Source organism: Prorops nasuta, unplaced genomic scaffold (assembly GCF_024137725.1).
Source record: "Prorops nasuta isolate Cenicafe-Biocafe unplaced genomic scaffold, Cenicafe_Pnas_1.2 PNAS00019, whole genome shotgun sequence".
Classification (NCBI taxonomy): domain Eukaryota; kingdom Metazoa; phylum Arthropoda; class Insecta; order Hymenoptera; family Bethylidae; genus Prorops; species Prorops nasuta.
This window is the reverse complement of record NW_027116816.1, coordinates 472,706-489,255: the sequence shown is the minus strand read 5'-3', so window position 1 is coordinate 489,255 and position 16,550 is coordinate 472,706. Positions and strand designations below refer to the sequence as shown.

Here is a 16,550-nt window from a genome sequence, read left to right as displayed (position 1 = left end):
TCTAATAGCAAACTTAGTACACGCAGCAAGACAGTTTTACTTACAACTTCTCAGAAAACCCCGTTTAACTCGCACACACATAAATTTCTTCTTCTCGCTTTAAATACTTGTAAATGAAAGATAAGCAGACTTAAAACTTTTTTGATGAGGCATTCATCCGCGATCATTTAATTTGATCAAATCCTCCTTAATACGTTTAGCTATATTATAAAATTATCATAACGATTTCATAAAATATGATATTGCTTTGAATACACTTCTGAAAGTAGGAATTGCAGTGGTATAAAGTTTGTAAGCAGCTTGGTAGCTGTGCGGAAGCCACAGAATGTTGCGTAGCAGTGGGAGGGGGGGGGGGGGGGTGGGGCTATGCAAAGAGACTTTTATTAGCAAGCATTAAGACATTATTCTCCAACAGATTATGAAAATTTAACGCGTTGTAATTTCGGTTCCATCTACCTTTAAGCTCGAATTACTTCTTTCTGCTCACTTCATGCTTTTCTTATCCTTGTGTACGTCTAAGGTTTTTTTTTAGCATTTGCTTTGACACAGCCTCTTACACGTTTCTTTGTAATTTCCCAGTTTAATAACCAAAAGCCATCGAAGCTCTAGTCTCTGAACAAGATCATCTAATCGAAAGTGATCAAGTGCTCTAATAACGCAATATCGACTTTTCTGTACTTCGAGAATCGATCCCAGTCTTATCTTTGAACCCTTAATAATAAAATCTTATTTGAATTAAAAATACAGGCCATCTAACCGCTACATTAATATTATAAAGGAGGCCGGAATCAATTGTAACAAAATGAAAATCTTATTTGGTCCAATGGAGGATCCTACTTATGTTAAAAATCTAAAAAAATGGTGATACTTACTGTACATGCCTAGAGTACAAATTTATTTTTATTGAAGTGATATTTTAATTAACCCCTACGCAAACGATCAATAATGTATCACGTGCAATTGATTACATATTTTACATCAAGTAAATTTTAATTGTAACACACTGATTTGCAACTGTAACATACCCGGAATTGCCACAGTGCATAGATATAAAAGTACTTGAAGATGCTTCCGTAAACCGAGTAAGTTGTCTAAAAGTTAACACATACATTAAGAAATGAAATTTACTAGAAAATTTACAAGCTAACAACGATTAACTTTTTTATAAAAATAATATTTATTGCACAAAATAATTGTATTTCTTATAACATTTGGATATATAATTTATCAAATCGATACTTATTGCAATATGTAATGAGTCATTGCTGGCGCAGTAGACACATCTACTATTTTCCTATTCAATTAGCACATCACAAACGACACCAGTTTGCTTGTAAGAATTTAAACCATCCGTTCCAAAACAGTGCGTAGTAAAGTTTCATCAACATGCATAATTTCATATTTGAAAACTGGAAGACATTGAAAAATTTACTCAAATAAATGACAATTGCAGTCATATTTTTAATTTTAAAATTTACACAATAGTAACTGAGTAATTAGAGTTTAAAGGACAAGTGAAATACTTAAAAATGAGCGCAGAAAATTTATTTTCTTATTTCTACAAACAGTAGTTTAGCATTGGCGGCTTTAAACTATTGTAATTGTAGCGTCTCGTAATATTGTAGAATATGGTACTGAACGATTTTAAATTTCATTAACGAATGGAGTCATAAAGTTAAATGTTACAATTTACATGTTTTACAACTGATCCTGATATCTCCTACATATATCTTTGAATAATCTCTCATTCTTTTAGTAAAGCTCGCAACAATTTATTTAATAATCTATATTTCTTCAAAGAGCTGTATTTATAAGTATTTACGATTGCCTTTATTCAGGTATTACCGTGAAATTGTGGAAAACTATATATACAACTTTTGTGAAAGTTGTCGGAACTATTTTCAAATTTATTTCTGAAGTTATTCAATTTTAATGAACTAATTATGTCGATTATTTCATCTGAACAGATGATAGCGTACAAAGAGAAGAGTTATCGAAGTATTTGGGAATTTTGGAGAAAATGTCCTTGATCCCGTTGCTAGGAATGCTATAGGAATATTTGCCGAGGAAGGATGAACGGTTTGTGTAGCGTATAGAAACGAAAAGTCTCGCGAGACTCGAAGCTACTAGAATGCTTTTGTGTGCGAAGCTACTACGTGCAAGTGCACACGTGGGATGCGCAAAGCAGATAATGCAGCAGTATTGCGCTCGAGAGTAGTACACGCGAGAAAACTGCAGCAAGCCTTGTGCCGTGGGTAACTGGGGATTTCAGTGTGATGAACCCAGAGCGTGCGCTCACCATTTTCCCACAAACCGAACACGCGGAAGTCCCTTCCTTCAACAGAAGCGCGATTAACTTGCTGACTGCCCGTTGCATTTAGCGCTAATTCAACCAAATTAGTCTTATATCGCTAATTTTTTATTTGACTTGCAGCAACTCTCTAAATATACCTTATACATACCAACGGAGTCAGTGCATCAACAAGAACATAACTGCTTATTCTAAAACTGCAGACTTTTAAGAAAAAAAATTATTTTTATTTTTCGAAGGAAAAATAAAGATTTTCTGTCTTCTATCTACATTATTGAAATAATTTAGTGATTCATGAAAATTGTAGTAGATGAATTACGTAATAATTAAGCTACACTGATGTTTAGATTAAAATGAGCAAACAGTGATGATAAACAATGAGAAGGTACAGGATTATGTTATCCTTCGAGTGATGGTATTGAGCGAGGGGTAAAAAGAAGGATTATTGTAATTGTTTACTAATCAGTTTATAAAGTGGTGCGACGTGATCCGGCGTGGAGTAGCGTGGCATGTGGAGTGGTGTAGGCATATGCGTCAATCAAGGTTGCAGCATCCGAGGGACGCATCCATATCAAGGGAAGGCATCACTCCTTGTTCCGCGCGTGATCACTCGCGTCTGGTTGGCCAAGTTTGGAGAACACGTGCCGCCGTGAGCTTTCGCGCTCACCGTTGCTTTTTTTGCGCAGAGAAAAAAGCAGAAGCGACCCAAGTGAGATGCCCACGTCCTACACGGTCGAGTTGGCCGATCCCACGATGCTCCCATTCCGATAACCCACTGACATAACGTTTCTTTCTTCCCAGATCGTCACCCACTCTTTATTCGCATCACGTCAAACCCTTTATTAAGTTCATTCTGTGAGAAAAATATTTTGCCGTCATTGTCATTAAATGTATAGCCAATTAGCTCAAGTCTATAGCTTACTTTCTAATCAGAAATTATTCTGCTTCTCGTAAATTCGACCATTTTTCCGTGCATTTTGCGAGTACATATTTATGCTTTAGATAGCTCTTGACGAAAAACTATAAGCACGTTTCGTAAAAGCTGTAGTATAGATGGGAAAAGAGATGCTGAAGAGAGAAAAAAAAGTCAGTTTGATTTATTGTTTGTATCCTATTGCAACTAATTGCGTAAAACTTTACCGATTGGAGTATATTTTCTTGTATTTCTTTCAGGATTAATCTAATGTTTATTTTTAAATTGTCACCATTTTATACCTCTAATTATTGCTTTTGCGAATAAGAAAACCTAATAGGAATGATGATGAGAGATGCTCGGTTAAGTATTTTGCCCATGCATTTTAGTACTATACTTGTTGGAAGACGTAGGCGATTCAAGGTAATGCGAGTACCCACCAAGCTTTTCTCGCGTTGCTGCATCCCACGCGTGACAATGAAGTTGAATTTTTTAAAAATTTTATTCTAAACCTTAACGCAGAAAATACACTCTTCCGCATCCGATATGACATGCGTTTACAATCGAGGAATTGACAAGATTCGAAGTTCGCGTTTGTCCTGTCTTCATCCGACTATTGGTAATGAGGCTATTCTCGCACGATCATTAGAATTCGGTGCGTTACCGAAACTATATAACGTACTTGCATGGTAGATGCAACATTTGTTAAAAGAAAAAAGTCGTGCACACCTCATCTTCGATGGGTTAGAAAAGGAAAAAGCGAGAGGGGCAATCGGAATAAATATAGTTGGGAATGCTTGATTTGGAGGGGTAAATAAGAAGAGTAAAAATGCAGGTTAATGGCGGGTGAAGGGTAGATTGGAGAAAGGATATAGAAGGGGTTAGGGGAAGTAGAAAAGGGAGTTGGGAATAGGTGAGAGGTGGTGAGGAAGGAGCGAACGGCAGGCAGCAACAGAGCTAGCAGGATAAGCGGTAGCATTTGAGGATCAGGAATTGGACGGTCATGGCGTTCTGTCGGAGGACGATGCACGTCTCTCGGTAATTGCATTGTGCTCGCGCTCTTCCCTTTTCCGTCTGTCACACGAGAGAAGTGCCTCCGACAACAAAATGCCTTTCATCAAAGTGAAGCTGCACTAGCTGCCTTTTCAGTGGTAATTTCTCTCTCTCTCTCTCTCTCCCTCTTCTTCCTACCCAAACACCCCTTTGCATCTCTCTCCATAACACTCGCATCTGCCCACTTTCCCGTACAATACTCGTTCTAATCCAGTCCCTGCAGCAGTTCCCTTTCCGTTTCCCGTGTCTCGGTCAGTCAGTGTTTCTGTCTCGAAGCCAGAGAAGAACACTTGATGGATATAATGTCGGCCCGTTCACAGCGAACCATTAAAGCAAAGCTACTGCCACGGCTCGGTCAGTACATATAATCCCTTATGACCAGAAATTGTCCATTTCGTCTAGTCCAATTATGGCGAATAGAAGTGCGCGCGTTTGACTCGCGTCGAATGAAGAAACAAGGAGGAATTAATATTTAAAACGGTAGTTGATTGGTTGAATTATATAGCAAGGTGCTTTCGCAAGATTTTGCGAAATCCTTGATGAATATCCGGTGGACAGCGTGTTTTGTATTTTTACATCTAAAGTCTTGCGGAGCTGTTATCGGCGGAATCGGTAAAAGGCAAGACACAGTGGTTCTCGTAAAACGCGTGGGCATTCGAGTTACGTCCGTACATGGGTTTTACGGGCAGATACAGCTACGCATACGCATTGGACTGCGTGCCAAGTGCACGCAACTTTGCGAGAATCACCCACCAGATCCAATCGTGATTCCCCTCCTCCTCCTCCTCCTCCTCCTCCTCTTCTCGGATATTCAACCGGCGCGTTTACGGTTACACTAGAAGGCCTGTCCAAATTTTTCCCAAGCAGAGTTTTATTTGCATATTTGCATTGGTCGACTGCATCGCGCGACTCGAGATTCTTACGACCTTACCGAATTACACGCAATAACCTATTAAACATTCGAACGTTGGTGGAATGCGATTGATGCTACTGATTCATTGCGTGTACCGCGCCTTTCGACTCGCCTTGTAAATTTCGCTTGAATAAATTGCGCGATCTGCACGCAAAGCTTTATTAGTATAGCTGCGATTGACGGTTCATTAAGATATTACTCCATTAAGCTTCGATCTGACTTTATAATCTGTTAATCGATATAAAGCTTCAAACATTTATTTCATTTCAGTGATATGTATACATACGTATCTATGTAATATACCACACAGGTATATATTGTATTACAAGGATTTAGGATAAAATGAATTTTGTCAAGGATACGAGGGACCTAGGATATAACTTACACGCTTGCATATTAGGGTCGAGGAGAAAACTGGCCATCTCGCAGTGTTAATATCGACGCGAGACAACCGCGAGTGGCGATTACGAGAATCATGGCTCTCTGATTTACAACGGCGCAACGTAGCTCCAGCTTGGTGACGCATGTCTCTCAGCGCTCGCTTGGACAAAAATAGCTGTAAATTAGTCGGCACGACGTCTCTAAACTGCGCTCAAACTTTTCGACTTGCCAATGCCGCTATTCCACTCCACGCTATGCTATTGCATTTATGCGAGCCAACCATCGACCATTGTACAACATTTCCTGCAATATCCTGCACCTTTACGATTCTTTACAACAATTCCTTAAAAACAAATTAATCGTACTAGCCTACCTTTTTCTTAATTCACTTTAATTACTATACTAAAACTTTGTGTTTCGGGTGTACATATATCGCAAGGCTATTCGTATATATGCTAAGTTTTAAGCTATTATTTTTCATTATTCGTATAAAATTATCATCATCTAACCTATCACGTTGATTTCACTTGCTCTTATTTTAGTCTTTTCAAGCTTTCAAGCTTTGGACGTTAAGTGGGCTGACTATCACTGAAAATCAACCATTTTATTTATGGTTGAAACATTTGTCAAAAATGTCGCGTTCCATGACGTTGATTTTGATAAGAAATCAAGATATGTCCAACGCTTGTGTAAAATTCTCATGTAACGTTAGTTAATATGCATTCTTTCGTGACAGTGATATTGTTTCTTAGATTACCTTAAAACCAAAGAAAATATGAGATGAATAATGAGGGTTTATTGCAGAAAAATACTTGAATATTTATTCACAAGTCTCTACAGGTTAAAATTTTCTTATAATACTATTTTTTAGAAAATAAAGGAGGAGGAAGAGGAAAGAGGTTAAACGAACGAGGGGAAGAGAGAGAGAGAGAGAGAGAGAGAGAGAGAGAGAGGAGACTATAGTAGTGATATATCTTGACGTATAATTCAGATTCCAATAAGTTGGAGAAGCTTCTTGGTCCTTGATGGAGAAATATATCTCCTCTGTTTATATTTACATCACGGCGTAGAAAATCTCGGTTGATACTCAATATTTTGTTGTAAAAATTTTATAGGAAGATATTTATTTATACAGGACAGTAAGGAAAGGTTATAGTAATGATATCAGTTTCAATAAAAGTACTGAAATGAAGCAGAGACAGGGACCATTCTAGTGGATTTTAATGATTTCCGAATGGAAGCCAAGCGGATAGGTAGAATGTACTCTTCTCTAACGGAATGCAGTCAGCTGTCGAAGCAACCTATTATTATCAAGGAACCATGTACCAAAATGGAATTCTAATATTTTGCTAGTATCAAATTTTAAATTGATGCGATTTGTACGTATACAGTTGAAAGTATTGGATGGAATATCTTTTGAAGGAAACCATAAAGAGTGAATTTTATTAATATAGCTATCTCATAAGTATAAGAAATGAGAAAGGAATGAGAAATGGGAAATACTTGTAATGTGTAACATGCTGTTGAAGAAAAGAAGTTGAAGAAGAAGGAGAGCTATAGTGGAGCACCTGAAATCTCGTCGCGAAGTATGATAGTAGGAAAGAATTGGAGAAGGTAATCCGCACATAAGTCGAACATTTCTTAGAGTAGGAAGGATGAGAAGGTGAAGAGCTACTGGAGGAATGGGAAGGAAGTCCTCAAGGTTAATCGCCTATTGCTATTGCGGTAAGTCGAAGAGGAGACGTTGCTGTATGAGAGGAGGGCCGAAACCATTTATTCGATTCACGGTACAACGAATACGGGAACCGTCGTGTAGATGCATAAATATCTCTCTCTCCCTCCCTCCCTTCCTCTCTCCTGGCTCGCTCGCTTTCTCACTCAACACTCCCATTTCCATTTCCAATAGCATTTTCCATAACTCAGCTGATCGTCCGACCGTATAGTTTACTTCATCGGCACGTTATTTAAGCATTCGACTCATTTACAAAATAATCCCCAAGGTATTACAACGCCAAGTGCAAATCATCAAAAATCATTTGTATAAAATAACGTAAATCAATTCGATCGAATCTTCCGATTTAATTAAAGGAACCAACTTAGCCTTGGTATTTTATACGACTCGGAAAGAAGAATGCAAAGTAAGTGTAGAAAGGAGAGAGAGTATATATATCTTTAGGGATCCTGAGATGTAATAAGAGATGGTCGGAGGGTAGAGGAGAGGGCGTGTATCGATGTCGGCGAATCGATCGTTCCTTGGGATAAATTAATTAATAATACTGGGGCCGATAACGTCTTAATTGCCGAGTCTTCCCGGGTAGCACTGGGCGCCTCACCCGTCCAAGGGCCGTTTAATTAAATTAGCAATTAAAATGCCGCGTGTGTACTATACCCACCGTTCGTTTACTTGTCCGTAAAATCAGCACAAATATACCACTCTCTCCTGACTACCGGAGAGTCCCAATGCTTTCTTACCGCAGCAGCAATTTATGGATCGATCCTTGATATATGTACTCGAGAATCGTTAGAAATCTACCACTCGTGCTTTGACTCGCGACAGTTCTTGCCACATTCATACCTACTGCAGAATTATATATTTGTTGTTATCCCGAGTCAATCCTTAAATGCTCGATACACCCTACTTAGCTGTGTTGCAAATTCAACATTAATTATTTGCGTATTTGCGATTTGAGATCCGCATCTCTAAACACACTGCGCTATTATTCCACATTGATTTAACTGATCTGCGGCTGGTTTCGAACTCCATATTAGTTTCGCACGGGAATTACTCTTACCCTATATTATACAACTCCTCTCTGCGTATTTTCCATCGGTATTTTAAACAAACTGCAACATTTTACTCATATACCGAGATAAAATTCTACATAACTTTTCAACCTACCAACAGTTGTAGTTGTTTGTGATATTAATGATTTAAGTTTATTAATATTATGAATAATTCATTAGTTGGTGAGTTATTTTTCATAATATCAATAAATGTTGTTTATTGATTGATGGTATTATGAGTAACTGATAATTTATTGAAATATTATGTAATTTTTTTCTCAGTGTAACAGATGACGATCATATAGTTCTAATTATACAGAGTGATCAAGAAGGTATTTTTCAATTTCTTCTGCTGAACTTTGCATAATAGGTTGACTGCCATAAAAATGTAAGAGAAATCTATGTGATTCTCGATTCGATACTGCGTGTTTAATATACATGCCACAATAATTGAATTCAGCAATGAAAGCAGCCCAATTTTTGTTTTTTGGCAAGAACAATAAATATTTTCACGTGACTTGACAATGCTCGTACGCGATGACCTCCGTGATGTATGAAAAATTGTCATTGGTGGGCGCAAAGGATCGTCCTCTGGCAGTCAACCTGTTACAGTACTGTGCGCAGTCGGCGTTACTGCTGAAGCGTGACGTCATCCGCCTCGTACGACGTCACGCTTTTACGAAACAAAGAATGCCAATAGCTTGAAAACTAAGGTGCAGTCTGCAAAGTAATGTGGAAAAAATTATTGTTAAGATAGAGAGGCTCAGAAATACGATTATTTCCTCAGCTTCTTGAATTTTATAACACATTGTATTATGCGATAATAGTTGTCGGCGATTTAACAATATGCGATTGGGAAGGATTGTAAAGCTCGAAACAATATTTTTAACAACGTTTATATATCATTCAGTATACGATCAATAATTTAGTAAGTTTGGAGTAATGCATCAATGAGTTTGCTTGAAATTAAAATTCACACACAGCGGTATATCGTTGCCGAAAATTATCAAGTGGAACGTTTATACGATAACATACCAGCATCACATCCAGTTAATTATTTCAACGTTCGAGCCTGTTGAAAACAAACTATTATTATTAACGGTTTCAATTTTACTGTTAGAGTCTGCGGACAAAAGTTAGCGATTTAATGCAGCATAAATTGATAACAGGGCGTGCAACCAGTATCAGGGATTTATTTGATGATTCGTGAGAAACATATGATAACAGCAGTAACGTTATTTCGAATTATCCGAATATTGTGCGCAAAGTCAGTGCACTATAATCGAAAATGCAACCTGATCATTGAGAATTGTCATGCATCGAGCTACAAACATTCGCGGATCAGTCATTTGTGTATGTGCGCGTGCGCGTGTGTGTGATGAAACGTAAATCGAAGCAGATGATTTATCATTAGCACTAATATCATGCAATGGGTTACCCACTTCAGTCGTCCATAATAATTCATTAATTCAAGCTGTGGATCTACATGCCATTGTTCGTCAAGATACGCCTCTGCAAGGTCATCCGTGTGTGTATATATATATATAACTCGATAAACATTTACCATTGTGCAGGCGTTTTATTCATGGTTGTTCAACTTGTAGAGAAAGAAGAATAAATTTAGGGTAGTGTCACTTGGTGCTGTGCAGTATGGTAGAAATGTGTGCTGCTATATAGGCGACTTCTGGTTAATGATGGTGCATAAAAGATGAACCGACGAGGTTTGTGTGTGCAGGACGGGTAGAGGATGAGAGTCTGTGGATTATTGCGAGGGTTGTGGGGGGTAAGGGATGTAGGATAGAAATCCAATGGTCCAAACGCCTTGTTTTAGCCACAACGGCATTCATTGCAGACTGTCGGGTTGATTCGCGGTAGCCAGTAGCACGCGTATCGGCAATTTTGTTTCGCAGCTACGGCATATATTCGTGGATGGCTGCGGATTGTAGTGGGTTGCGCGACAGCTTCCGGCACTGAAGCACCCTTCCATTGTGAATTCCTAGTCGACTTAAATTGACGATGGTCAAACACATCAGCGTTTCGCAATACGAATTAGCAGTCGGTCAAATAGAATAATCGATAACACAATTTCCGGCCCCTGGCAAAAGCCATGATATTTAACAGTTTTGTGCCTTATTCACTATAAAGCCTCACCTACGTCCCCATTCAACTCCTATTCGAGACGCTATGTATATACCTCTACTAATACTGTTTCCCGATTCAATCAGATATTATAGCTTCTCTACTATACTCGATAGCGCTTTCACTTTCTATACTATATACATATATGCTTATACTATATATTGTATAGAAATGTATGAACGCTACATATATAGCTTTCTCACACCCTGCAGTGTTGGAGAATTCGGTCAAAAAGTTTTCTAGACCAATTGAAAAAAAAAAAGAAGAAAAGAAAATGAAAAAAGTGGCAGGAGAAAAGTATTTTCAATTCAATATTGCTCCTTTCTTTCGAGTTATTTCAATTAATCATAGTATGCTAATGCTTCATGAATATTTATTGGAATTTATAGATATCAGGTTTGACGGTTATTGTACTTGACTATGACGCTTGGATAAATTTGGAATGAGAGTAGATTGGCCAGCGAATCCCGGTTATTGGCTACGATAATCCGTGGACGAGGCCGACGCGCTGTGCGGCAAAACAAATCACGGAAATTTGTGAAACCAGAAAACGCAGATGGACGATGGACAGAGAAAGTGGCAGAAATGTCCTGGTTGCACGCGCGGGGAGCTGCAGGGGCTCTACGCAGCTAGAACATGGCAGTTTGCGGATGCGCAACAGCTACGTTGTTAGCTCGCATGTATTTTCAATACCGTAAATGAAAAGGCCAGAATGTATTAGCGATCGGAAAATCAAACTTCGCTTTAACCCACCAAAAACCACAATTATTTCACAAGCTTATCCATCGCTGATTGCAACGTACAATCTCCATCCAATTAAGCTCCATATAACAGTCGAAATACGATTTGCATTTGCATTTTGCATTTTCAACTAAACCTTTTGCTGCACCATTACAACGAGCAATGCCATTGGGTGGAGAAATTATCGTGAAAAGCGCGCAAGAATAACATTTCCGACGGTAAACGTTTTACGAGATCAAAGAAAAGGCCAGGTATTATCGGCCTGATTCCGATATGACAATCGGATATTACCTTACATTTTGCGGTGCACCGAGCAAAGTTGGGTAAAGTCAAAGTTGCTCGCAAACCTGCCAAATGCACTATTAACATTCTAAATTAAGCAGGTTGAGTCAGCGAAGAGAGCGAGTAGTAGGAAATGAGGTCAGCGTTCAGACGTAAGCGCATCATAATGATTAGATCGTTCTCGTTTGCGTTATATCGGTAAGATTATATAGATGAGAGAGGCAGGCTATACGTATATACGATATGGGATTGACTGCGCTATCTAAAGTGCACCGATCGACCTCATACCACGCGTACGACCAATATTAAAATGTTTCTTGTCGATGACATTGGGAGGGGTAGTAGTTGTGCATAGGCATATATATAGATATATGTGTATACTCATGTGTCACGGACGAACATTGAGAGAGTAGGTGGTGCGGGTATTGGTGCACACAGGGAACGGAAGAGAACGAAAGAAAAGTAGGAAAGAGAGGAGGCGCGGAAGGAATTGAGGGAGAAAAAAAGAGGAAAAGCTGGAGGGCCTCCGTTCGGGGGCCCAAGGCGAGTATTTCATGGTATCCGCAGCGATGCTACCAAGGTCATTGGCTTTGACGGCCTCCTTGGCTGGCGGTACGTGGTTGGTACTCCGGTATTGCTGGCCATATTATTTGCGGCTGGAAGGGAGACAGGATGCCACGAAGACAAAGACAGGCGCATACGAGAGTAAGCGGAGCTGCGGGACCACTCGCGGCGCGAAACATTTTTCCACGACAGTAATTGGTGTTCGGGCTTCATTGTGTAACTGGTATCGCCGTGTACTCGCCGCCCGTATCGTCAGAGCCGATCTGCAGACTCCAAGGCCCCCTTCGCCGCCGTCCTTACCCTTGCCAACGGTTCACTCCCTACGACCCTCGTCCACCATCGAGATAAACCCACCAACAGCCTCCATCCTCCACCTCTAAGAACCTCCGGAATACTCGCGTATAACCTCCGGGATGCAGAGCGAGGTGAGGACTCGGGACCACCTTCTTGTTCTTGCTCTTGCTTCTCCGCTTCTTCTGCTTCCTTTGCAGGCTCTGCCCTTTCTTTGTCTTGAACGATTCCTCTTCCGCTTTAGCTGATTCCGTGCCGTGCCGCGCCGTCACGACTCGATCTCTAATTCGCCATTTTTCCCAATGCAATATTTATGGACTTGCCTTTACTCTCGAATAATGAGATTAAACGTAGAAATGCTCGAGCTGCACTCGTGCTAGCCAACTTTTACGTGTAAGACCTGTATACTCCCGTAACTATATTTCATCCGTATATATATATATATATAGCAAATCCAGGGCTGTATGAAGAGATCAATATAATTTCTAGCGCCAAGTCACGATTCGAATAACGAGGGCCATTAATTAATGTTTGTTTCTTATTTGTTTGCAGGTAAGAATGCTGATTACTTTGATCGGACGTACCGCTGTAATATCTCTGTAAGCGTCAACTATTCCGAGTAGTTGAAAAATCGAGATGGTTAAAGGTAAAGCGTTGATTAAAGTATTTGTTGCTTTGAATTTCATTTGCATCGTACATGTCTTAAGTAGAGTGGTTGTTTGATCACGCAGCGTAGTTTTATTGTTTCTAACAATATTTGGGAAAAGGTCGAGAGAGCTGGGTGCCTCTTAGGTGTTTTTGTTTTGCCTTGAGGTCGAGAGACTCGGTGGGCCTACATACGTACACCGTCTCACTGCCTTTATTTCGATGGTTCATACGTAATCTACCGAGAAGAAGCGGTAAAACTGCTTTTTGCGACAAGAATACCATGAGTGATCGTGGCAAAAACTCGTCCATCCTCTTGTTCGAGGACGCGGCCTCTACGCTTGTTAGAAGATGAGCTTTCTCCTGCTATTACCACTCACCATACTATCCCGCGTAGTCGGCCTTTTAATGCTAATGCCCATTCTTCTTTCTTCTTTGTCTTCTTCTTCCTCGGGGACACTGACACACTCGAAGGTCACTTAGCTACTTCCGTTATTCTAACCAGGCCCCCCGTCCGGACAAAACTAAACCCCAAACATCTTAAGCAACGTCCAATCTTTTCTGTATGTGTACTACAGTTTTTCTTTACAATAATTACACGCTCCACTTGAGCTTCTCAATGCCTCTCTGTTTCATTTTATACAATTATTTAGAAATGATCAATTTGCCTCACTTGTGCATTAATTAAAGCAAATTATTGACTCGGTACCGGTATAATTCTACAATTTTTACGTCATACCTTGTTTACATCATTAACGTCAGCGAGAAATGTCTTACTCTGACAAAAATAATACCAGTATTAAACGAATTTGAACATGTGTGATGTGATAAAAATTGAACGTGCTATTGTACTCGTGCTAAAAGCTGAAATAAAAGTTTGACGAAAGAACAATAGTTTTTTCTTAATATACGTAATTTATATAGTAAATGTTTCATATCTCTGACTGAAAATTACGGCATCGATAAATGTGTCTCTTTGGCGAACCTTATATGTCGGACAATTGCTTTCGCATTGAACGGTGAGAGGGGGTCGCGTCCTCTCGTTAATTCTCCTAACGCCATTCTCAGCTCGAACTATTCACTGCTTTAAAAATGATGAGAACTTTAGAAAGAGATGAGAATATCTTACATAAAATTTCAATTTGCTGGAATGAAATCAGTTAAATAAATTTCGAGTATTCTCGGAAAAATTTTGCTGAAAAGATTTCGAGAGAGCTTTTGTTAGATCAGGAGAAAGAAAATTAAATCCGGTAAAATTTATTAAATAAGTCTATTATTAAGGTATGATTTGAGCTCGTAGCGTTCGTCTACGGAGTATTATTTTTATGTTTCTGATTAAAAATCGATAATTCTACATAGCATTCTTTCAAACGTTAAACAAGTTAATAATGTAGAAGAAAGAAAGAAGAAACGAAAGAATACATTATTGCTGAGCAATTAAGAGGGAAGCTAACTATTTGGTAGAAGCTTCGAGGGTTTCTTTGATTGTTTAATTAATCACTTTAATTGCGACAGACTCTTTTTTTTCTCGTGGAAAGATGTATGATCGACGATGAAAGCGGAGAATGAAGGTATCAAGAGTTTGAAGGAAGATGGAGTATATGGAGAGGGATAAAGAGCGAGGGGAGAAAAAAGGGGGCAGCCAAGGAGGGAGGGAGAAGCTTCTTCTGTAGAGCGAGGCATGCACGAGAAGATACGTCCGGCAATTCTTCGAATCGTTGAAAGGGAGATGCGTATATGTATGTATATACACATGCATATGAAGGTATACAAGTATAAGCCAACGCTGGGAATTATGAGCGGTTTGTTGCGAGCGTGGACACCCTTCAAACAGTTGGCGCATCGCATCAGCGCGTAATTATCATAAATCAGTTTTCTGGTCCGTCACAAGACGGAGACTCTGGCGGTGGTAGCCGGAGCTGGCCGAAGTCAGCCGAAGTTGCATGCATGGCTATAGAGGTCGATTGGACAAGGTCGCGAAAGTCCCTTTATCTTTATGGTAGTCCTATAGTGCCGCTACTTTCAATGCGCGCGATAAATTTCCCTGAATTAATTCGCCTTTTGTGCACCTTCTCCCCCACGGGCGCCCTCATAAAATTCAACGATTAATGGCACCCCGTTATGCGCCCAGTGCTAGGCTGCTGCTGCTGCTGCTACTGCTCCTGCTCCTGGCCTGGCCCCGGTGCCTGCTTGCCACCAACCAGGGGATCTGTTGGATCTCATCTGCAGGCTCTGGATGAACATTATGGGAGAGGGATGGAAAATATTAAGCTAGTAAGATTCGCTCTCAAATTTAACGAGAGCTATATACCTTCGTTATTCTATTGACATACCTCGATGTAAGTCTCGAGGTTGCTAAATATATAGCACTCTCGCTATATAACCTACCTGGCCAATTTTCTTCGTTCCCTTATTTATTTCTCTAAAAGTGTATCGTTGGTGGTCCGGAAAACAAGCGTTACAAGCATTTTGCAAGATGACAAAGTTTGATAAGAGAGAGAGAGAGAGAGGGAATTTAATCATTTTTCCCAAGCCAATTTATTGCAAAGCGTGTATGATGTACATATGGAGGCTGTATAATATAAATTTCATAGTTGAAAGTGAATTATTAACGGATGAAAAATATATAATCGATAGATCACAAGAAATTATTGAACGGGGTCGGGTTACATTGGAGCGGAGAGTTGTGCATGCTTCGTCTATAGCAGGTTTAATCGAATTACTTCGGCTTTGTGAACCTTGTCTACCATCCCCGCTTCTCGTAAATTCGCGCGATTAACGGCTACCGCTGTGCGTTAGTGAAATCCAATGCTAGATTGAAAACCGGCGACAGTAGATCGCTTCTGAACCATTCGCAAAGAGAATACGGATTGAATAAGCTAAATTCTATGCAACATAGCGCACAGGCCATAATCGAGCTTAATCGACGAACACCTGGACAATGATAATTATCAGAAATATAACTATAGAATTACACTTGGTGACTTTGTCACTCCCATCACACAATCTCTTTTAAAAATCATTTATACTTTCGAAAAACTATTATCTGCCTACTGCAGCTAGTATATATATATGTACAACTCGTTATGAATTTCTTTATTCTCTTACGCTTTATAAGTGATACAGTTTATTGGAAGAGTCTTGACAGTTCGGTAGATTTTCTCGCGTGAGAAGAAATGCATGAAAACTCGCCTTTTTTTCTTTCGTTTAGTCCACAAACTCGGAAAGCACTTGCGGTTCTTCTTTGAGATTTTGTGGTCCTCGAGGAATATATATATATATATATATATATATACTGTTCTCCAACTCTTCTTACCAGCACAGACAGAACGTCAAGCTAAACGCGACGCGTACAGTGACCACTCATACTAGGAACAGAGGCCATTACTCTTGGTCTCAACGATTTGTTTGCCAGCCAAGTATCAAGCGTCAAATATTTATAAAAGAAGTTTATATTGCCAGAATTTTTATTCCTTCACTTGGCGTATCCGTTACTGTCTCAATTTCACATCAGGAATATTAAATATTGAAAA

At 39.5% G+C, this 16,550-nt stretch overlaps 1 protein-coding gene and 1 long non-coding RNA gene across 4 annotated transcripts in view; both read left to right on the top strand.

Moving 5' to 3' along the window:
- Rbp6 (RNA-binding protein 6) overlaps nt 1-16,550 on the top strand; it is a 509,520-nt gene that overhangs the window by 71,828 nt on the left and 421,142 nt on the right. The window lies entirely within an intron of this gene.
- Nucleotides 12,922-16,550, top strand: part of LOC136780670 (uncharacterized) — a 29,153-nt gene continuing 25,524 nt past the window's right edge. Inside the window, exon 1 of the long non-coding RNA XR_010823784.1 lies at nt 12,922-13,018. This is a non-coding gene — a long non-coding RNA (uncharacterized lncRNA). The remainder of the gene's footprint in view (nt 13,019-16,550) is intronic.